This window comes from Astatotilapia calliptera, chromosome 7, assembly GCF_964374335.1.
Source record: "Astatotilapia calliptera chromosome 7, fAstCal68.1, whole genome shotgun sequence".
Taxonomy (NCBI): domain Eukaryota; kingdom Metazoa; phylum Chordata; class Actinopteri; order Cichliformes; family Cichlidae; genus Astatotilapia; species Astatotilapia calliptera.
This window is the reverse complement of record NC_137428.1, coordinates 2,236,081-2,258,670: the sequence shown is the minus strand read 5'-3', so window position 1 is coordinate 2,258,670 and position 22,590 is coordinate 2,236,081. Positions and strand designations below refer to the sequence as shown.

The 22,590-nt window shown below is 42.7% G+C and overlaps 2 long non-coding RNA genes across 3 annotated transcripts; one reads left to right on the top strand and one right to left on the bottom strand.

The window, feature by feature from the left end:
• Positions 1-2,973: 2,973 nt before the first annotated feature.
• On the bottom strand, positions 2,974-11,114 carry LOC145429641 (uncharacterized). Of its 2 annotated transcripts, none has more exons than XR_013909904.1 (4): positions 11,021-11,114; positions 10,558-10,807; positions 5,310-6,393; positions 2,974-4,311 (listed from the first exon to the last, which is right to left on the bottom strand). It is a non-coding gene; the product is annotated as an uncharacterized LOC145429641 (long non-coding RNA). The 2 variants fall into 2 exon arrangements; XR_013909905.1 differs by having other exon boundaries at positions 2,974-4,245.
• An 84-nt stretch (positions 11,115-11,198) lies between these two features.
• LOC145429645 (uncharacterized) lies at positions 11,199-22,528 on the top strand. The gene is made up of 3 exons (XR_013909910.1): positions 11,199-11,372; positions 19,560-19,652; positions 21,825-22,528. It is a non-coding gene; the product is annotated as an uncharacterized LOC145429645 (long non-coding RNA).
• Positions 22,529-22,590: the final 62 nt, after the last annotated feature.

Genomic DNA, 22,590 nt, shown 5'->3' with positions numbered 1-22,590 from the left:
GCAATCCTGAAGTCCGGGAAAACAAGACCCGCAGCCTCAAACATAAGGCCCGGGGGCCAGAAAGACGCCAAACTGGTGATAGGCTACCAGAACCTTTTTGGCAACTTTTTTTTTTGCAGTTTTTTTGAAATTTTGAACTTCTTGTTCTTTTACTAAGACATCTCAGGTTTTAAATGTGTGGTTAAACTTCGTTACACTGACACAAAAGGAGAGTTTCACTGGTGACAGTAAATGAAACTGAATTGGTCTGGCTGTAGTTGTGTTTGACATTCCTGTATTATACTGAAGTTTAAAGAGTACAGGCCCCCTGTGGAGCCTCTTTAGCTTGCTGTTTTCTAGAAGAAGGTACAAGAGCATAAAAAGGAGGACCAGCAGATTAAAAAAGCAGCTTCTCCCATGGGCCATCAGGCCCAGCATAAACTCTGCCGATCCCTGTGCAACATGTACTTTAGGTGGAAAGTGCAATAATTAAAATACCTCTCTTATATCCATATAATGTATTCCACTTCCACTGTAAAAGCTGCAATCATTAGAATTTTTAGCTGTTATTTATGACAGCATAAAACATATTTGTTATTACTCTTTTATTCTAATAGTATGACTTTTTTTAGTAGATGATGTGCCCTGTCTAGCTACCTAGGGGTAGCTACAGCTACCCCACAAAAAGATCCAAAAATAACCACAAAGAGGTTGGAAACTACCTCAAAGAGATAAATGGACTCAAACCAACCAGAAGATTCACAAAACACAAAGAACACACAAAGAAATGCAATTCCACTACAAAGACACACAAAATGACCTAAAGATGATCACAAACGTGAGTCACCACAAAGATACTCACAGTGGCCAGAAGGAGACAAAGACAGAGGTCAGAGTTATTACAGTTTATCATTTTAGAAATAATGGTTTCTCTTGGTTTTAATTGTTGATGTATTACTTAGCTGAAATGTTTGGGTTTTTTCACATTTGTCTTTAGTTTAGGTTTATTTAACTATAATAACCGTGGTCCAGGTAGGCCATCAGTGAATATTAGTGCTCGGCCTCAGGCTGACAGCCTCCTACACATCCCAGTAGCTATCCCATGTAAGTGTGCTATTACAGCTGCTTTAACCTGCCCACACTTGCTGTGCACCACTTTGCAATCCACACTCCCCTGACCCCAGCAACTCTGAGCACTGAGCACATGGATGCGTGAAACAACAGGCATTAAAACATACCTGAAACACTGTGAAGGATTAATAAAGCTGTTTGACTTGTATCACACAATTGTTGGGTTAACAAATTGATACCAAATTGCATATAAAGTCTTACAGTGCATTTCCACCCTCTTATAATATTTGAAAACCCCCTTGGCACCAGTTTGGATTTCCAACATTCTGAAGAGTCAGTGAACGCACCGTGAACATCTGCCACATTGTTTTGTTGCTCAGTCACGTAGCCAGAAAATCTCCTTTGGTCCTGGAAACCTGCCACAGTTTCTCCTCATGCATTTGGGCTGGAGTTGTGCTTGTTTTCAAGGCCTCTGCCCCACTTTTACACAAAGACGAGTTCATTATGAAGACAATATGAATGCACACAGGAACGCAAACATATACGCGCAAATGGCTTCCACAGCTAGCAGAACTATGGTGAAATATGATGCTTTAATCTTGCATGTCTAACGTTTGGGACATTAAATCGTAATCGTACTATTTTGGTACCACTGACTGAAAATCATTTTTGGGATACTCATGAAAATGTATTTTAAAATCTAGGGAGCATGGGGGGGACTTCTTTAAGTTTCATCGGTTCTAGGTATTTAAACCCAGCTGGGTGTTGTCCCTGAAGAGGGTAGTTGATCATGTGCCACCTCACACAAGTCAAGTTGTGGAAAAACAAGTTGTGAAATCAGCAGAGGTTTCAGGTGAAACCATTGTTGTGAAGCTTTGCCTCACCCTGTCATTGGACCTATTGAGATAAACTGATGAGGGATGTAAGTGGAGGTTAGGGCTGAGCGATATGGCCTAAAATTCATATCGCGATATAATTTGAAGCGTGTGCGGTAACGGTATATACGCTACGTGATTGCTAGCGACACACTCCATCAGAGCCTTCAAAAGTTCAGTCAGAGCAACGGCCGATGAATCATCGTCACAAAATCCATAATATAAGTCCATCAGTGCCAAAAGGTGGAACCTTAGACACAAAAGCCAGCAGATGGGCTTTCTGCCATTTCTGACATGCACTGCACTTTCCTCCTGTTTTAAAGAATTACAAAGCCCTGGTGTGAAGGGGTTCAAGCAGATTTGCACAGCAGCTGTTTCTCCTCCACATTCTGGAAACAGAGAAGGTGGCAAAGACTTACACCCCACAACAGGAGATGGAAAATGCATCTTCAGACGAGACCAGAACAAAGGGAGCTGCTATGCTTATGTTTTTTGGTTTTGTGTGCTTTTCTCCTCACAGGAAAGGGACAGGTTTGACCCTCAAACCAATGTTTGCTCACTGTGAATCATTTACTGGTTTGGTACCTTTAAATTTCATTCATTACTTTCTACTCATTCACAGTAAAGTTTTGGTTGACACCTATCCCATTCTCTGAGTAAAAAGTACATAATAACTGTATCATGTGCCGGGCCTTGTACATTTGTACCGCGCGCTCTGATTGGTGCAATTCCTGGTGAGATTCTGAGATATCTTTGGCATATCTTGAAAAATCAGCGTTGCGATAGGTTGGTCAGTCCCAAATGTTTGCATCTGTAGCCTGGATAAAGTTCCTGTGAGGTGAACGTGATGGACAAATATTTTCATTAGGTGTGTAGCTTAACTGTGTGAGTTCTTTGTGTGCAGCTTTTGTACAGTTGCTGATTCACTTACCTCGAATCATTCAAACGTTGAGTGCAATTAATTTGCCAAAATGACAAAACATACAACACTGTAACACAAAAACCCACAGACCTGATGTTGCAACAGGATAATAACATGTAGTGTAAATGTAGAAATTCTAACTTTATTTAACCAGGAAAAAAACTCTTTATCTGTTTTACAAGAATGTCCCTGGCCAAGAAGGACAGCTGTACATGAGAATGATTTGGGTTAATCCACTTTCAGTTCTTCACGTAGAGATTTATTACACGTCAGTCAGAGAGAGTGGCGAGAGGGTGGGAGGGAGTGTGCCCGTGGACTGCCTGTGAGAAAAGGTTGTTTTTAAAAATGTGTTTGTTTTCAGCCTCCCCAGCTGTTACAGGCCCTTATTGTTGTGCAGCTGGTAGCCTAAACCATAAAGCACCAGCTCAGGAGGCTTTCCATTTGAGACTGCTGGAAGTCTGTCAGCAGGTGTTGAGGGAGGTGAGGAGTCCAGGCGGGCCGAAAGCTCCGAGAGCTCCTCACCTCACTGTGTTTCAGAGACCTCGAGTTCCTGAAATCTGCAATCGCCTTGTGTTATGTAATGTTTTAGTGTATTGTACCATTCTGTTAGATAAGGCACCTCCTTTTTGATGGCAGGTAAAAACAGAGCTTGGAATACCCCCAAAAAATCACATGAAGACCCCTCCCCAGGCTTGAGCCCAGGATCATTGCATGTATTGTCGTTGCATAAACCTGTTTGATTTATGACCTCGAGAATGCTGCAGCAGGTATCACTTCAGATCGTTTCAAGATGAGCGTGGTGTTTAGTTGGTAATGTGTGGACTCATTTAAAGCAAAAGCAGAGCAGGAAACTGTTTTCTTTGTGAAAGTGGTCGCTGAGGAGTCCATGTGCGCTCAGCGTGAGGTTCAGAGATTCAGCAATCCTAGTCATTATAATTTGAATGTAACTCATTGAGGTCTAATTAAAAACATTTTGTTCCCTGGCACATGTCTCTTCAGCTGAACAAGCAAATAATGACGACATTGAAGGATGTTCACAGAACGATTGAGAAGATGAAGGATAATGTCCAGCAGGCTCCCCTCGTCGTGAAAAGACTTGAAGCTCTGTGGAAACTGGTGTTTTTCCTCGACCAGAGGAAGGAAGTTCAGCTGTCTGATGTGAAAAAAGCTCTGGAGAATTTCCTAGAGACTTTGCAGAAAGCTGAAATACTGAACATCAAATTCACAGAGGCTCACAAGATGAATCAGATGTGGAAGAGTTTGAAAATCTGAACAAGAGCCTCACTGATGACTACATATCGCTGTCTGGGGCTCTACACATCGATCGGGAGATGAAGCTGGATAAACGAGAAAAAAATGTCCAAGCTGGAGGCAAAATTAGCAGAGCAGGAGGAGACACTGGAGGAGACACAGAAAGGAGTGGCATCAAATTCAGCCCAAGAAAATAACACGTTCTACTGTGTCCTGCAATGAAGATCAGACCACACATTATAGGAAACTTTGTTAAACCTCTGAAATCACAAAGTTTAAAATATTTGAGATTATTATAATTAACTAGCTCATGATGTGCTTCATTCTTCAACTTGATTTATATGTGATGTGTAAAAGTATAAAAGTCCTACGAATGTATTATTCTTGATCTTTGTGGTGTTTTCACTGTGAATTTTAATTCCAGAAAAGAAGAAGAAAACAGAAACGCAGGAAAGGTTTTTCATCCGGCTCAGTGTTTCTCTGCAACAGCTGAACACTCGATCCGACTAGTTTGGCGTTTCAGCTCACCGATGCGACAGAAACATTAGTGGGAGATATTTCTTGGCAACTTTTAAAAGATTTGTCCAACTTATTCCAACGTAAACCCTGTCCGTGAAGCCAGGGGACATTTCATGGGCTTATGCGATTGGACGAGAGGGTGTAGTGCTACGTTATTAGCCAATGACTTGTCACGGTCCGGGGCAGCGGCCGTGTGAAGAGTGGAAAGGAGGACTCAAATTCAGCACTTACTCAGATGTGAAGGCGATTTATTGACAATATCAAACATAAAGTGGAGATGGCAAAACAGAACTAAGGATGAACTAAACTGGGTGAAACTACACAAAGGAGTGGCAAACCTGAACATGAAGGGAGAACAGCAGGGAGAGCACGCAGGGGATTTCACAGAGTATGAACACAGACGACGCGACGAGGAGCAGAGGAAAACACACACTATAAGTACACAAAGAGACACTGGGAAATCACACACAGGTGGGAGACACAGCTGGACCTGATTAACCTGACGAGACAGGGGAACACTAACACCAGGGACCAACAGAGGGAGCACAAACCCAAAACCCAGTATCTAAAATCCCAAAACACAAACCATCCCAAAACAGCCCAAGAATAATAAAGAGAATAATAACAATAAAGAACATAAACACAAAGTCACTGAGTCATGGCCGCAGGACCATGACATGACTGTTGATCACCACGCTGCATCCTCAGACTGCACAGTTTGAAGCAGATCAGATGAACGATTGTTAAATTAGATGAAAACCACACAGACACACATAGGCTCCTTGATTTATTAGAGATTCATTTAGCACTAGGACAAGAGGACACAAATTACATAACAATGTGAAAGAGAATAAATATGTGTGCACTCATTTCAGCAAGGAATAATTTCATTGTTTCACAAAACTTTATTAAAATTGTTTGTTTTTGAATCCCTCTCAAATCTATTTAATCGTGAAAAAAAGTAGTATTTCTTTTACAAAAGAATTTCTCGAGAATGAAAGTTACCTTCACAGCTTCCCAGTCAAGAAGACCTTCCAGGAGGAATGAAGGCCCATGAGGATTAAATAGGGATTATTATTGATCACAAATCATGCAAAGCGACTGGCCAAACTAGTAGAGCCGAAAACCCATCGGTGAAACAGTTCTGACGACAGAAACAGGGCTGATGGTCCTAATGACAGGCATCGGGGGCATGTTATTGGAGACAAGAACGCGAACTGTTGTAGTTTTGCAGAAAGGCTGGGCCAGAACAGGCGTCGAAGCCCGCATGGGTGCCATGATGTAGGCGGCAGGCACGGGAGGAGAGGGGATAGGCGGTGCTGCTGGGGAAAACGTAGGACATGGGGGGTTAGGCAGCGGTGTGTAGGGGCGCCCTAAAACAGTTTCATACACCTTGTGCAGTATGTCGCTCTGCTCAACCTGCAGAGCTCCAGAAAGCATCTGGAAGTTCTCAGTGAGTCTTTGGTTCACCTCGCTGAACTCTGCTCCAATGCTGCCTGACATCATGAACTGCTTAAGCCGATTATTTTTTGAGAATTTTGACACCAGTTTCTCAGCATGTTTCAAGATGGTGTGGAGTTCCTTCAGCGCTTTCTCCACAGCGCCAGAGTTTCTGCCTGATCCCCTTTCTTTGACGGTTAAAACCAGTCCCTCCAAAGCTCTGACCCTGTCAGCAATCCGCCTGCAGCGTTCGTCATTGTCCTTCATATTGTCATACATCTCGATGATGGTTGGGCAGAGGCCAAAAAGTTCGGAGACCAGCTTATCCATGGTGAACTGTAAGGAAAGAAAGGTAACAGAACTGTAACGGTGCCATGGAGAAGTAAACTTAACTAGACTGAATTCAAATCAAAATCAAATCGAAATTTATTTATATAGCACATATTAAAACAACAGTGTTGACCATAGTGCTTCACAGTCAGTATAAGCATGAGACAATTAAAACAAACAATAAAACAGGACAACAAACAATAGGTAACAACACAACAAGCTAGACCAACTAGTTAGAATCAAAAGCCAAAGTAAAAAGATAAGTTTTAAGACGTGATTTAAAAGACTGGATCGACTCGGCAGTACGAACATGAACAGGGAGGTTATTCCAGAGTCTGGGTGCCACGGATGCAAAGGCCCGGTCACCTCTCGACTTCATTCGAGACCTAGGTTGTGCTAGGAGCCTGTGATTGGACGATCTGCTCTGTTGGGATTGTATGAATGGAGTAGTTCAGATAGCTGGGCGCTAAATTATTCAGAATATTAAAAGTGAACAAAAGAATTTTAAAATCTTTGCGATATTTAACAGGGAGCCAATGTAATTTGGCTAACATTGGAGTTATGTGTTCATGAATTCTCGTACCTGTTAAAAGACGCGCAGCTGCATTTTGAATTAACTGAAGCCGGCAAAGAGAGGAGTGTTGGAGGCCCGAGTAGAGGGAGTTACAGTAGTCCGATCTGGATGTAATAAATGCATGGATAAGCTTTTCAAGATCTTTTAAAGGAAGGAACGGCTTTGCTTTGGATATCTGACGCAACTGGTAAAAGCTGTTTTTTACCACAGTGGAGACCTGTTTCTCAAGTTTAAAAGAGCCCTCCAGGAACACTCCGAGGTTCCTTACAGTGGGCGAGAGATGGCTAGCGAGAGGGCCTAGGGCATCAGCTAACTGGTTTAGCGGAGTGTGACTACCAAAGACTATGATTTCGGTCTCGTTCAATGTAAGAAAATTATGTGATAACCAAATTTTAACTTCATGCAAGCAGTTGAACAGAGGTTGCAAAGAAGCAGTCACATCGGATTTCAAAGGTGAATAAATCTGGATATCATCAGCATAACAGTGAAAGGAGATGTTGTATTTACTAAAAATTAATCCCAAGGGCAACATGTACAAAGAGAAGAGAGCAGGACCGAGCACGGACCCTTGAGGCACACCACAGTAAATAGGGGCAGAAGCCGAGGAGTGTTGCCCCATAGCAACAGAGAACGACCTCTCTGAGAGGTAGGATTTAAACCAAGATAAAACCTTTGAGACCAACAACATGTTCCACTCTTGATAGAAGAATGTTGTGGTTAACCAAAGCAGCAGTCAAGTCAAGTAAAACTAAAACCACAGAATATCCAGAGTCAGCAGTTAAAAGAAGATCATTAAAAACTCTAAGTAAGGCTGTCTCTGTGCTGTGGCGAGGTTTCAAACCAGACTGAAACTTGTCATTAATACCATTTACATCTAAAAAGGCCTGAAGTTGTTTTAGAACTACCTTTTCCAATATTTTGGAAATAAAAGGGAGTTTAGAGATCGGCCTGTAGTTAGTGAGAGCATTAGGGTCAAGATTTTTCTTTTTCATAATAGGTTGCACAACAGCATGCTTAGAGAGACGGTACACAACCTGATGACAATGATGCATTCAGCAGAGATAAGATACAAGGACCAATAACATGTAAAGCTTCCTTAAAGAAACAAGAAGAAAGAATATCATGCGGGGAACCAGAGATTTTGAGATGATCAATTATATCTTTTAAAGCAGAATAAGACACTGGCTCAAACTGTTGGAAGACAGTCAAGCATTCAGAGGCTGGAACTGGGTCTAAAACTGATGATGGGTGAGATGGATGAGAAGCCCTTAAAGCTGAGATCTTTCCAGAAAAATACTTTAAGGATTTATCACAAAGAGCAGGGGAAGCGTCCCTGTAAGTGGTATCAGAATTAAACTGGGATGAACTTCATCTGGAAGCTCTGATGAGCTGAACCTGAAATCTCTCAAAAAGGAAGTTTCAGATTCGGCTCAGAGGTCTGAGTGTGAGAGCTTCCAAAGTAACTGGAAGGATACGTTAAACTGGTGGATTACACACAGATTTATGTTCTAAGAAAAGGCTGCAATCACAAAGTTGGAGACTCCGCCCATAGAAACAAAAAATCATTTACTGTGAATAGTTTGAAGTGATGACTGCATTTGAAGAATTTAAAAAACAACAATGAGACACAACTTCACAAGCAGAAAATATGAACACTTGCCACTGTACATATACACCTCATGTAGAAGAACATGTATACAGAATGTGTTGAAGTTGAGAAAGGTCTAACAAATACCTGCTTTCCTCTTCTAAGGTAGACAATCCAATACTACATACAGAGAAAAATCCAACAATCATGTGACCCCCTATGAGCAGCACTTTGGCGACAGTGGGAAGGAAAAACTCCCTTTTAACAGGAAGAAACCTCCAGCAGAACCAGGCTCAGGGAGGGGCGGGGCCATCTTCCCCGACTGTATGTGTAATTGAGGCTCACAGTCAGAACCTGGTAGAAGCTGAATTACTGATTAAACTTCTTTACAGGCCCTGAAATTGACTCAAATATCACTTTGAGATGTGAAAATGCAGACATGGAAAACAGGTGAGATTTAACAAACAATGAGAAAACAAAACAAAGTCCCAATGGGCAAAAGTGAAAAGTCCAAAAGGGAGAAAATCCAAAGGCACAAGGAACTGGAGACCGCAGACGGGGCCTGGAAACAGGCGCTCTGACATAGACTAGAGATAAGAAAATAAAAGACAATGACACAGGAAGTGAAAAGAGATGACCAAGCAGGGAATGAAGGACAGTGGATATACTGGACAGAGTGATGAAGATGGAGCTGCCAGGCAGGAGGAAAAGAGGAAGACCTCAAAGGACGCAGTGACGGAGGACATGCAGAGGGTTGGTGTGACAGAGGAGGATGCTGGGATAGGAGGAGATGGCGGCTGATGATCTGCTGTGGCGCCCCCTGAAGGGAGCAGGAGGAAGAAGAAGACTGAAATATGTTCATGTTCTGCTTTGTGATTGTGCAACAACCAGTGTTTGTTAAGTCAAGCATTCCTCAGAATCAGTGTTCAGTGTGTCTGTGTGACATCGCCGTGAAGATAAAGGTTGTTTTTGCATCACGACTCCAAAGAACTCTGTCCCGTCAGCAGCTGAACATTTTTCATACCAGGGATAAAACACACATACTATTGTGGAACTGCAGAAATGAAGCTAAACGTGCGTAGTCAAACGTAAAAACAGAAATGTTAACCAATTGTTTAACTAATTTTAGTTCATAGACACAGCCTATGAACTGAATAGGCTGTGTGTAATAGGTTTGTAAGGCCATGTTACCCCTAAATTTCTATCTTGTTCAAAGAGAAGATATAAAACAAAGTTCTGAGCTAATCGACCTCAGTGTTCTCCTTTTTTAAAAATAAATAATAATAAATATATAATTTCCACATTTATAAGTAATGCAGTTTCTAACGAAGCATGAAGAGCATTTTGCATCTTTAGGGGTAAATGAAACTTTTCTGGAGCTTTAAATATACTTTCATACAAACGTGTAAAACTGGACCCAGTGGCAGCAGCTGATTCCACATTTAACTGCTGTATTAAAGAAACACTTAGCTTTTTATTTCTGCTGATTTAAAGCTCAGCTCATTTGAGCAATGGACAAGCTCACGTTAACAATCAAGGACGCGATCAGCTTTTCTAGTTCTTTCATGGACATTAAGAGAGAATTTGTTGTGAAAAAAGACACATTTTGTGAGCTATCCACTCGGTCTGTGCATTCGGGGGTGGGGTGGGGAATCTCTTGAATGTTCGGTTACTGCAGGTTAAGCAGGTTAACAGAGTGGCACTGATACGTGTCCACCTTCACATTCTTCACTGTGAGTTTGTTTTTACAAAAGAATGCATTTGAGGAAAGATCGTTATCTTTGGGCGTAGAAACTCCACCAGTTTCTCATAAATGAGAGCATGCTGCAAGTGTCCGCGTTGGGAAATGACAAAGAATTTCCACTGACAAGAAGGATTATTTTAAAGTGGCAACTGCATAATTATGCTGTTTGTCCTTTCAAGACTGACGCAGACATGACAGGGTCATTGTTTTCTTTGTTATTTAGGCAACAGCACGCTGGACAACGGGCGTAGTCTTACAACTTACCTGCACATAAAGCTCCGTCACTTTTATATTCGGCTCAAAGAAACTGCTTGTTGTGCCGTAGCTACACACTCCTTTGAGCTCAGTGACTCCCTGCAGCCTCCCTGCAACAAATCAAGAGAGAAGATCCATGCACAGGTTTCTCTTTGTCTCCGGCACCAACTTCCCTTTAAGTTTCATTCTGCGTTGGTCAGCTTTTTATTGCAAATGCAGCAGAGGTGCACTCTTCTGTGCACCGGACCACAGCTACAACCTGGCAGGTCAAAATGTATTAAAGTTAGTGAAGGGCAGGATTTAGCCTCTGGCTGCTGAATACAACACGTTTCAACTCTAAATTCCCATTTGAAGAAAACACTTTCAAAGCATAGTTAAAAATATTAAACTGCTGCTGGTTTTAACAAAGATGACTCCAGGGTAAAATCTCCCATCGTACAGGAGCAGAGGAGTAAAGAGTTTGGGTATTTACCAGTCAGTGGAGGTCACAAGTGTTGCTGCTCAGGTGTTGAGGAAAATGAATGTCAATTTCATTCTTGTGAGTTTTTTAGGTGATTTATCTGAAACATCTCTGTGCTGACGTACAGCAACAGACACAACGATCTGCGTTAGCCCCGTTTATTATCAGCAGAATACTTCAAAGTAAAGCACGGATACCTGGAATGCTTAAGTATTTTGTACTTAGTTACCACCCAGCTGTTCTTGGTTTTGTTCTGACATGAATTGAATCAGAGTGAGCCGATGTTCTGAGCACAGACGGTCCAATCCTGACCCAGGTGAGCCTCAGCCCAACAGTCCAAGCAGAGAGGCCTGTAACGCTTCAGGTGAGTCACAGCCAGCGAATCACAACTGCCTGCTGTCGGTTTGCTTCATCCACACAGGAAGTGGCCCTCTGTGAAAAGACGTTTCTGTGGTGTGTGTTGGTAATCGTAAATGTAAAAACAGAAATGTTAACCAATTGTTTTTGAACTAATTCTAGTTCATAGAGTCCAGTTTGATGTGAGCGGCAAATATTTGATCTCTTTAAATATTTCACAGCAAACCCAGTAAGGCTGCACAGTTGGAGGCGATACCTGCGCTGCATGCACGTCATTGTTTACATCATGAAGGTACCAGTGTTGGGACTAACGCGTTATTAAGTAACGCGTTACAGTAACTACGTTATTATTGTGGTAAGTAGCACGGTAACTAGTTATTATGCCAAAACCAGGAACGCGTTACTCGTTACTGGGATTTAAATATGCTGGTTATTCGTTACTTCGTGTGGAGGCATCGCGGAGCTTCCACAGATTCAATAACATTAGCAAGTGGTGGAGGCAGCAGGTGGAGGAGGGAAAGGGGAGACAGGAGGAGAGACCCGAGGCGGCCGCCGGTCCGAGTGTGAACTGAACTTCAGGTAAGAGGTTATGACCTGCAGTCCATCTGGGTCAGATATGAACCAAGTTTAGGTGGAGTTTATTTTAGCTGTGCTGACTTTTTCGTACTGCGTGCTAGCTAGCATGACAGGGTTTCTATACAGCTGGGTGGTGCTATGTTACTGATGTTGAACTTTATTTTGTTCATAAGATTAATTATTAGAGTTGCCAACCGTCCCGTAAAAAACAGAATCGTCTCGTATTCAGAGAAAATATTACGCGTTTCTTATTGAGGTGAAAAGGAACAGTTTGTCCCTTAATTCAGCTACAATGAAAAAGACAAAGCTGCAGTTATTCTGTGTCTTTGCTGCACAGCTGCCTCTTCTTCTTTCATTCTCCCCCCTCCCTCTCCTGTTTCTACTTCAATCATGAAACTGATCAATGATCAGCTGATCGGCTTTTCTCTGTTGTTTGTTTATCGCCCACTTTGTGCCAGAAAGAGGAAACCAGCGGATAAACAACAGCAGCACGTTCAAGCTTGATCAGCTGTTGTTAGAATTTATTTAATATTACTTTCTAGTATCAGCTGATGTTTGCTGGAGCCACAGCTGTAAAGCTGCTGGTCATGATGTCGGTTTGGATATGTGGTGAGAGGGAAACATGAAGATGAAACCAGGAGATGTCCTTACTGAACCATCAGAGCTGAACAGGTGATGGAGAAACAGGTTTACCTTTTAGGTGACATGAATGAGTTGAAGTTATGAACTGTTTCTGAGAGACAAATAACCCCAGGATCCTTTTCTAAGTAGCTGACAGCTGGTAACTGTGCAGGGGCGGGTCTAGCAAAGTGTTGCCAGGGGGCCATGTAGGGCATTAACAGGGAGAGGGGGGCACAAAGAAATACTTTTCTTTCTTATTATCATTTAAAATGTCTCACTTTTAAAAAAATAATTATCTGAATCTTACAACAAACGATTGATAGATTGATGCATATATACCATCAGAACAGTGTACATCACTGTCACAACAGGGTTTATTTTCATTCAAAGGCTTTATGATTTTTCCTATAATGGTGGGCCGGTCTCTAGTCAAATTCCCCGGGCCGATTTTTTGTCCCAGTCCAGCTCTGTATGCAGCTCATCTGCAGTCTGGTGTTACCTACATCTTCCTATTCAGAAGGCAGAATTTCCGAGTTCTGAGTACAATCGAAAGCACCACGACTGCAGTTTTTGTGTTGGATGTAAAAAGCAGGATAGGATAGAATCAGGCGTGGGATTTCTCTCGTGGAAATGTGCACATTATTTTTTTCCTTTCTATTGGTAGGTGGCACAGTGCACTGTGGCAAGTAAGCAAGCTAGAAGACTGACAGTCTGGCTGGGTATCCAGTTACGGAAGCAACACATTAACAAGAGAATTCTGAGTAAAACCAAAGTTACTTTCCCTAGTAACTAGTTACTCTGAAAGTAACGAGTAACTTGAAGTAACTGAGTTACTTTTGATAGAAGTAACTAGTAATGTAACTAAGTTACTAATTTAAAGTAACTTACCCAACACTGGAAGGTACAGCCAATAGAATGAGAGGTGATATTTTGTTTCTAAGAGATGCACTCAGGTCAGGTACATGGAGACCTTATTTGTCTGCAATGATGTTTTGATGAACAGGAATGTAGCACAAAGTAAAGGTGAAAGCAGCCAGCTGTTAGCTTTAATGTTAACAGTTTCATTTATATTTTTATTCTACAAGCTGCACTGAAGTTAGGAGAGAAGAACAATCAATTATAGTTTGCTGCAAATACCTGTATATGTCTCCATCACTAACTGACACAACAAAGGGGACTCTTACCTTGTAGCGTGAGTGTTGTTGGGAAGCACAGCAGTGACACCTTGTGGTGAATAAGTTAATCACCATCACATAGCTGGTTGCCCTCCATCTACAGCAGCACAGTAGCCAGTAGCTGGAGATTCTGAGGCTGACGGTGCACCGGAGCCCTAGCATCCATACGCTGTTCCAGGCAGTGAATGTTCTCATGTTACCTGATGAATCTGTCTGATTGGTTATTATGTGTTATTATTGTGTATCACGCGTGCATATAACAGGTATTACGGTAAATGATACCTGTTGTACCGTAAAGTAAAAGCTATGTTTTTAGGTGTGACGTTAACAATGACAAACATACATATATATACACATACATACACATATGTATATGTATACCATATATTAGAACATTAGACTGCTGATTTATTGTGAATGGATGATATTGTTTTATGATGCACTATACTGCTGAGTTAAGAAGAGAATATTGTGTGCAGAGAGTCAGGGCATTGCCGTTCTGATAGCAGAGGAGACAGAGCACATTCCACAGGAGGTTCACCCCACCACCTTGTTGGGAGCAGGAAAAACAATGAGCCGAGGTCATAACTTGGGCGCCGTGTGAGAGAAAGAATGTGAATGTTTAGGCCTTTACGACTAGGTGTTGCCCATTAGAGGCTATAAGAGCTTGAGTAACCCTCCACCAGTTTGAGATTTGCTGTGTCACTCTGCATGCATGTCTCCCCATCCGGAGGGTTTGTGCTCTTAAAGTGTTGAATTGTATGGAATAAAGGATTGTTGATTGAGCATTTATACACCGAGTATTGTCCTTCCTTCAGCCCAAAGATCAAAAGAATACATGCACACACAGACATACATATATATATATATGTATGTCTGTGTGTGCATGTATGTATGTATTGTTCAATTCTCCCAATTCTTTTATATATATTTTTATATATATATATATATATATATATATATATATATATATATATATATATATATATATATATATATACATATATATATATATATATAAAACACCCAGCACGCCCCTGCGGGCGGTTTGTCCTTGAAGCTCGGGTCCTCTACCAGAGGCCTGGGAGCTTGAGGGTCCTGCGCAGTATCTTAGCTGTTCCCAGGACTGCGCTCTTCTGGACAGAGATCTCCGATGTTGTTCCTGGGATCTGCTGGAGCCACTCGCCTAGCTTGGGAGTCACCGCACCTAGTGCTCCGATTACCACGGGGACCACCGTTACCTTCACCCTCCACATCCTCTCGAGCTCTTCTCTGAGCCCTTGGTATTTCTCCAGCTTCTCGTGTTCCTTCTTCCTGATATTGCTGTCATTCGGAACCGCTACATCGATCACTACGGCCGTCTGCTTCTGTTTGTCTACCACCACTATGTCCGGTTGGTTAGCCACCACCATTTTGTCCGTCTGTATCTGGAAGTCCCACAGGATCTTAGCTCGGTCATTCTCCACCACCCTTGGGGGCATCTCCCATTTTGACCTCGGGACTTCCAGGTTATACTCAGCACAGATGTTCCTGTACACTATGCCGGCCACTTGGTTATGGCGTTCCATGTATGCCTTGCCTGCTAGCATCTTGCACCCTGCTGTTATGTGCTGGATTGTCTCTGGGGCATCTTTACACAGCCTGCACCTGGGGTCTTGCCTGGTGTGATAGACCCCAGCCTCTATGGATCTTGTGCTCAGAGCTTGTTCTTGTGCTGCCATGATTAGTGCCTCTGTGCTGTCTTTCAGTCCAGCTTTGTCGAGCCACTGGTAGGATTTCTGGATATCAGCCACCTCCTCTATCTGCCGGTGGTACATACCGTGCAGGGGCCTGTCCTTCCATGATGGTTCCTCGTCTCCCTCCTCTTTCTTGGGTTTCTGCTGCCTGAGGTATTCACTGAGCACTCGGTCAGTTGGGGCCATCTTCCCAATGTATTCTTGGATGTTCGTTGTCTCATCCTGGACTGTGGTGCTGACACTCACCAGTCCCCGGCCCCATTCCTTCCGCTTAGCGTACAGCCTCAGGGTGCTGGACTTGGGGTGAAACCCTCCATGCATGGTAAGGAGCTTTCTTGTCTTTATGTCAGTGGCTTCTATCTCCTCCTTTGGCCAGCCTATTACCCCAGCAGGGTACCTGATCACGGGCATGCATATATATATATATATATATATATATATATATATATATATATATATATATATATATATATATATATATATATATATGTGTGTGTGTGTGTGTGTGTGTGTGTGTGTGTGTGTGTGTGTGTGTATATACAGGGAGTGCAGAATTATTAGGCAAGTTGTATTTTTGAGGAATAATTTTATTATTGAACAACAAACATGTTCTCAATGAACCCAAAAAACTCATTAATATCAAAGCTGAATGTTTTTGGAAGTAGTTTTTAGTTTGTTTTTAGTTTTAGCTATTTTAGGGGGATATCTGTGTGTGCAGGTGACTATTACTGTGCATAATTATTAGGCAACTTATCAAAAACAAATATATATATGTATATATATATATATATATATATATAAAACAAATATATACCCATTTCAATGATTTATTTTTACCAGTGAAACCAATATAACATCTCCACATTCACAAATATACATTTCTGACATTCAAAAACAAATCAGCGACCAATATAGCCACCTTTCTTTGCAAGGACACTCAAAAGCCTGCCATCCATGGATTCTGTCAGTGTTTTGATCTGTTCACCATCAACATTGCGTGCAGCAGCAACCACAGCCTCCCAGACACTGTTCAGAGAGGTGTACTGTTTTCCCTCCTTTAAATCTCACATTTGATGATGGACCACAGGTTCTCAATGGGGTTCAGATCAGGTGAACAAGGAGGCCATGTCATTAGTTTGTCTTCTTTTATACCCTTTCTTGCCAGCCACGCTGTGGAGTACTTGGACGCGTGTGATGGAGCATTGTCCTGCATGACAATCATGTTTTTCTTGAAGGATGCAGACTTCTTCCTGTACCACTGCTTGAAGAAGGTGTCTTCCAGAAACTGGCAGTAGGACTGGGAGTTGAGCTTGACTCCATCCTCAACCCGAAAAGGCCCCACAAGCTCATCTTTGCTGATACTCGGCCCTGAAAATCTTAGAAATATGGTATCTAACCAGATTCTTACCCTGGATGGCATTACCTTGGCCTCCAGTAACACTGTGAGGAACCTTGGAGTCATTTTTTTATTGGGCGACCGTGGCTCAGGGGGTTGGGAATCGCATCTGTAACCGGAAGGTCGCCGGTTCGATCCCTGGGCTCTCTGTCCTGGTCGTTGTGTCCCTGGGCAAGACACTTTACCCTACTTACCTACTGGTGTTGGCCAGAGGGGCCGATGGCGCGATATGGCAGCCTTGCTTCTGTCAGTCTGCCCCAGGGCAGCTGTGGCTACAACTGTAGCTTGCTTCCACCAGTGTATGAATGTGAGAGTGAATGAATAGTGGTATTGTAAAGCGCTTTGGGTGCCTTGAAAAGCGCTATATAAATCCAATCCATTATTTTTGACCAGGACATGTCCTTCAACGCACATATTAAACAAATATGTAAGACTGCTTTCTTCCATTTGTGCAACATCTCTAAAGTTAGAAATATCCTGTCTCAGAGTGACGCTGAAAAACTAGTTCATGCATTTATTACTTCCAGGCTGGACGACTGTAATTCATTATTATCAGGAAGTCCAAAAAACTCGCTGAAAAGCCTTCAACTAATCCAAAATGCTGCAGCAAGAGTCCTGACAGGGACTAGAAAGAGAGAGCATATTTCTCCTGTTTTGGCTTCCCTTCATTGGCTTCCTGTTAAATCCAGAATTGAATTCAAAATCCTGCTCCTCACATACAAGGTCTTAAATAATCAGGCCCCATCTTATCTTAATGACCTTGTAGTACCATATCACCCTATTAGAGCACTTCGCTCTCGCTCTGCAGGCCTACTTGTTGTTCCTAGAGTATTTAAAAGTAGAATGGGAGGGAGAGCCTTCAGTTTTCAGGCCCCTCTTCTGTGGAACCAGCTTCCAGTTTGGATTCAGGAGACAGACACTATCTCTACTTTCAAGATTAGGCTTCAAACTTTCCTTTTTGCTAAAGCATATAGTTAGGGCTGGACCAGGTGACCCTGAATCCTCCCTTAGTTATGCTGCAATAGACGTAGGCTGCCGGGGGATTCCCATGATGCATTGAGTTTTTCCTTTCCAGTCACCTTTCTCACTCACTATGTATTAACAGACCTCTCTGCATTGAATCATATCTGTTATTAATCTCTGTCTCTCTTCCACAGCATGTCTTTATCCTGTCTTCTTTCTCTCACCCCAACCGGTCGCAGCAGATGGCTCCGCCCCTCCCTGAGCCTGGTTCTGCAGGAGGTTTCTTCCTGTTAAAAGGGAGTTTTTCCTTCCCACTGTCGCCAAAGTGCTGCTCATAGGGGGTCATATGATTGTTGGGTTTTTCTCTGTATCTATGAAGCGCCTTGAGGCGACTTTTGTTGTGATTTGGCGCTATATAAATAAAATTGAATTGAATTGAATTGAATTGAATTGAATACCAGCCCAAACCAGTACTCCACCTCCACCTTGCTGGCGTCTGAGTCGGACTGGAGCTCTCTGCCCTTTACCAATCCAGCCACGGGCCCATCCATCTGGCCCATCAAGACTCACTCTCATTTCATCAGTCCATAAAACCTTAGAAAAACCAGTCTTGAGATATTTCTTGGCCCAGTCTTGACGTTTCAGCTTGTGTGTCTTGTTCAGTGGTGGTCGTCTTTCAGCCTTTCTTACCTTGGCCATGTCTCTGAGTATTGCACACCTTGTGCTTTTGGGCACTCCAGTGATGTTGCAGCTCTGAAATATGGCCAAACTGGTGGCAAGTGGCATCTTGGCAGCTGCACGCTTGACTTTTCTCAGTTCATGGGCAGTTATTTTGCGCCTTGGTTTTTCCACACGCTTCTTGCGACCCTGTTGACTATTTTGAATGAAACGCTTGATTGTTCGATGATCACGCTTCAGAAGCTTTGCAATTTTGAGACTGCTGCATCCCTCTGCAAGATATCTCACTATTTTTGACTTTTCTGAGCCTGTCAAGTCCTTCTTTCGACCCATTTTGCCAAAGGAAAGGAAGTTGCCTAATAATTATGCACACCTGATATAGGGTGTTGATGTCATTAGACCACACCCCTTCTCATTACAGAGATGCACATCACCTAATATGCTTAATTGGTAGTAGGCTTTCGAGCCTATACAGCTTGGAGTAAGACAACATGCATGAAGAGGATGATGTGGACAAAATACTCATTTGCCTAATAATTCTGCACTCCTTGTATATATATATACATACACGTATATATATGTATGTTAGCGTGGGCTGCAATGCGTTAGCACGGTTAGCTCATTAATGCGTTAGTGCCATGTAGCCCCACGCACGGGGCGATCCGCGATAACTCGCTAAGGCAGATTTGCCGTGTTAATGCGGTTATGGCGTTAGCATCATTTTAACGAGATTAGCGCTGACAGCACAAGTTTTTACAAAAGTCTGCAAGGTCAGCAGACATGGGGACATTTGTGTGCGGACTGAATTATAGCACGTTCGCATGAAGACAGGAATTACATCAAGGGTTTCTACTTCTGCTCCACTAGAGTAGCTTTGCATGAATCACAGTTCAAATATATGTTTTAGCTCCTCCCCTTTTACAGCCAACCTACCTTTACATCAACTGTGTGCCTCAGATACCAGAGATTTCACCTGTGTGTGTGTGTGTGTGTGTGTGTGTGTGTGTGTGTGTGTGTGTGTGTGTGTGTGTGTGTGTGTGTGTGTGAAGATCAGCGTGCTCTGTCCAGAAGAGGCAGCAGCTCAGGAGCAGTCGGGACAGGTGACAGAGTGTCTGAAGATCAAACTGGAAGACTGTAAGATGGTAAATGAGCTCGCTGATGCCTTCACTGACCTCTCAGGGTGTAGTGAAACCCAGCTTTATAATTTAAAATGTTTTAGAGAACTACCTGAGGCTGCTCGGCTGGCATGTACAGTGGCTTGCAAAAGTATTTGGCCCCCTTGAACTTTCCCACATTTTGTCACATTACAGCCACAAACATGAATCAATGTTATTGGAATTCCAGGTGAAAGACCAACACAAAGTGGTGCACACGTGAGAAGTGGAACGAAAATCATACATGATTCCAAACATTTTTTACAAATAAATAACTGCAAAGTGGGGTGTGCGTAATTATTCAGCCCCTGAGTCAATACTTTGTAGAACCAGCTTTTGCTGCAGTTACAGCTGCCAGTCTTTTAGGGTCTGTCTCTACCAGCTTTGCACATCTACAGACTGAAATCTTTGCCCATTCTTCTTTGTAAAACAGCTCCAGCTCAGTCAGATTAGATGGACAGCGTTTGTGAACAGCAGTTTTCAGATCTTGCCACAGATTCTGGATTGGATTTAGATCTGGACTTTGACTGGGCCAGTCTAACACATGGATGTGTTTTGTTTTAAACCATCCCATTGTTTCCTGGCTTTATGTTCAGGGTCGTTGTCCTGCTGGAAGCTGAAGCTCCGCCCCAGTCTCAAGTCTTTTGCAGACTCCAAGAAGTTTTCTTCCAAGACTGCCCTGTATTTGGCTCCATCCATCTTCCCATCAACTCTGACCAGCTTCCCTGTCCCTGCTGAAGAGAAGCCCCCCCAGAGCATGATGCTGCCACCACCATATCTGACAGTGGGGATGGTGTGTTCAGAGTGATGTGCAGTGTTAGTTTTCCACACACAGCGTTTTGCATTTTGGTCTCATCTGACCAGAGCAGCTTCTTCCACATGTTTGCTGTGTCCCCCACATGGCTTGGGGCAAACTGCAAACGGGACTTCTTCTGGTTTTCTGTTAACAATGGCTTTCTTCTTGCCACTCTTCCATAAAGGCCAACTTTGTGCAGTGCACGACTAATAGTTGTCCTATGGACAGATTCCCCCACCTGAGCTGTAGATCTCTGCAGCTCGTCCAGAGTCACCATGGGCCTCTTGGCTGCATTTCTGATCAGCGCTCTCCTTGTTCGGCCTGTGAGTTTAGGTGGACGGCCTTGTCTTGGTAGGTTTACAGTTGTGCCATACTCCTTCCATTTCTGAATGATGGCTTGAACAGTGCTCCGTGGGATGTTCAAGGCTTGGGAAATCTTTTTGTAGCCTAAGCCTGCTTTAAATTTCTCAATAATTTTATCCTTGACCTGTCTGGGGTGTTCTTTGGACTTCATGGTGTTGTTGCTCCCAATATTCTCCTCTGAGGCCATCACAGAGCAGTTGTGGAGCTGTTTTGCAAAGAAGAATGCGCAAGGATTTCAGTCTGTAGATGTGCAAAGCTGGTAGAGACATACTGTAAGTGTCACAGAAATGGCTTATGTATAAAGAAGTTTAATAGATGGTTCCAGCAGTTAAAATGTTCTTGATTGTACATTTCTGTGGTCAATATTGTAAAGGTGTGTTTATCTTGTATAGGAGACATGTTTATCTTGTCACAAAGAACAAGTTGTTACACCGCTATTATTGCGAGGTTTGGGCGTGATAATATAGGGTCGAGCCACGATCGCCCCATATATAAATATATATATAGTCGACCTTAATCTTGCAGAGAATCTGATGATTTTGTGGATAATTAAAGTCAGTCATATATCCACAAACACAAAAAGCTGAAAGTCAGTGATGCTGCTCGGTTTGCAGTCCTGAATATCACGGCACAAGCAGGATCCACTGCACTGTTAATGTGAGCTGTGTTATATTGCTGCCTCTGTTCGGTGGTGTCGAGCCAAACGGACTTTAACGTGTGTTTGAACGAGCTGACGGTTCACTCGTTAAGCTGAAAGAAAGATGCTTTAATCACAGCAGTCACACATGTGTCCACTGCACCATCTGGAACTCTTCTTGTTTACACTCGTAATGACACAAACACTAAATCCTGCTTCTCTGTGCTGTTGTGTAGCAGTGTGTACACCTGAGACTGTCACCTGTCTGTCTGTCCTGCACTCTCTCTCTGTTTCTTTCTCTCTGATTGTGGAATAAAAGTATGAACGTGTGTTTATAAGTTACACTTGTGTTTGAATCCTGCAGCTTATCACACATTTGATGTCCATGTGTGACGACTGCAAGTGTCCAGAGTGAGGACAGACTGAGGGACCCACTGCTGCACATCATCTGTGAGGCTTTGCAGCCCTGATGATCCACCAGGACAAACTCCGCAGTGTGTGAGGAAGAGGAGGAGGAAGAGCCAGCAGCAGCTGACAGATGGAGAGAATAGACAGACTGTTCCCTGTTTGTGAAGGACTGCTAGGAAAGTTTAACAGAACTGTCTGTGCTGAATCAGTCTTATTAGGTAATGTTCACATAATGTTATCATCCCAGTGTTTCCAGTGTGGGAGAAAGTACTCAGAGTACTCAGGGCCTTCAAGTTACACACCATGAAAGGCAGCAACAAGTTTAATGTTCAGAAACCTAAAGTCTGTATCAGCAGCAGAATGGAGCTAAAATAAATGTTGGTTTCAGTTCTATGAAGCTTTGAGGATTTTGGATCAGTAGCTGCTGTGTTTGTTGCATCATATTGCTGTAACTGTTTATATGCTTTATATATTCTGAGCTAAGTTGATCTATAGTGTTACATCATATTCTATAAGGATGTTATGTGTTTGTAGACTTTCTGCCCAGTTTGACCCATTTAGCAGACGTCAGCCTGTTTAAGGCTCTGATGTCTATTCTGTGTGACTTACAGCAGTTATGACATGGTCTGATTTTCTCACCCAATAAAGGAATATTTCATATATCAGTCTACTCTTCATTCTATCAGACACAGTTATCACAGCTCGTACATTTGCTTTATACA